Genomic DNA, 1590 nt, shown 5'->3' with positions numbered 1-1590 from the left:
TTGCCCCCACATCCCTGGATTCTTCGGCCTCGGCATGGGTAGGGGCCGAATGGATTCCAAGGGATGGACCCTTTGCATTCCTTCTGAAGTGATTGACAACTAGGGCATTAAATGCGCAGGCCAGTTAGTGCATTTAATGCCTCAAGCACGTCGTGTAGGCCATCATTGCCCAGGGCGTCGCTTCGTTTTGTCAGAGGAAACGACGGCCTCTGGGCTATTGACACGTCATTGCGCCTGTTGAGCGTACTGACAGAACGTTACGTCTCTCGAGAGAGACACGCCCTTTTGTTTCGAATTCCAGCGCCAATATAAAAACCCAGACTTCCTCGCTTTCTCCTTACGCTTTCAGAATTCTCAGACGCCCAACCTTTGTCAAAAACCCTTCTCTCAAACCTTCAAACCCACCAAACTCTCGAACCTCCAAGTTTACCAGAGAATCCTTCCTGAGCTCACGACCTTCCAGAACCTACAAACCCTCTCCCCTTTTCAGGACTTTCTTCCAGTGTTCTTCGCGTTCATCACCCCTTTTTTCGCATTTCCCCCTTAAACACTCATCTTAAATCTGCTCTAATGGCCTCCAGCACCTCCACATCTGTCGAAGTTCGGTCCCAAGCCTTCCATACTGAATTCGAGGCTATTTGCCGAGACATCCAGGGCTCGGTCCTCCCTGACATCATCGCGCCCTGGGCTGATGACGACGGTGCCCCTACTGATTCCTGCGTTCTCGGCCCCTCCATTTATGGCGGAATGCCAGAGAGGCTTGTGGCCCATTTGAAGAACAATCTAGTGGATCTCTCGGCCTTTGACGGGGGGGACTTCCAGGATTGGAACGTCCTCAGGCCGCAGCAATAATGGCCAACCGTGACCCCAGATTGGGAAAAATGGCTGCCGAGGATGGAGCACTTCTTCGGCCAGCAATGGAAGGATCAAGGCATCTACCACTTGATCAAACTGTTCGATCGGTCGCCCGTCATGGATCGGTCGCTCTTGGCCGCGGCTTTGTGTTTTTGGTCGTCAGCCACCAACACTATGAATCTTCGGTTCGGCATGATGACGCCGACCGTGCTCGACATGGCCGCCCTGTTCGGCCTTTCACCTCTCGGCGTGGAAGTGAACGCCGCACTCGTCGCTCCCGAGGCGGAAGGGAGTTTTAAGGCCACGTGGCCTACTCTTGCGAGGGTCGGCGGGAACAAGGCGAAGAACATGCTCAACTACTCCAGCTTCTACAGCAATTTTGGAGTGGAGGACAGCGCCGAAGACGACGCCATCGCCCCCCTCTGCGAAGTTGAGCATGCTGCATTCTTGCTGTATTGGTTGTGCAAGTTTGTATTCTGCACCCAGGCGAACAAGGTTACCCTGGAGTTCGCCCATGTGGCCGATTATCTTGCTCAGGGCGGAAAGTGAGCATGCCACATCTACCGCACGCTTCACGACATCGTCACCGATGGGATGAAGCCGAAGCACGGTGGTCCGCTGTGGGCTTTCCAGTTCTGGCTGCAAGCCTACTTCCCAAAGCTGAGGGCAGTGGCCGATATCAACGACGCCGAGCCGCTAGCCAATGCATTTGCCCGAGCCCCCAGGAAGCATAAC

The sequence above is a fragment of the Prunus avium genome, chromosome 7 (genome assembly GCF_965620075.1).
Source record: "Prunus avium chromosome 7, drPruAviu1.hap1.1, whole genome shotgun sequence".
Lineage (NCBI taxonomy): Eukaryota > Viridiplantae > Streptophyta > Magnoliopsida > Rosales > Rosaceae > Prunus > Prunus avium.
The sequence above is the reverse complement of the archived record's forward strand: the minus strand, read 5'-3'. Positions refer to the sequence as shown.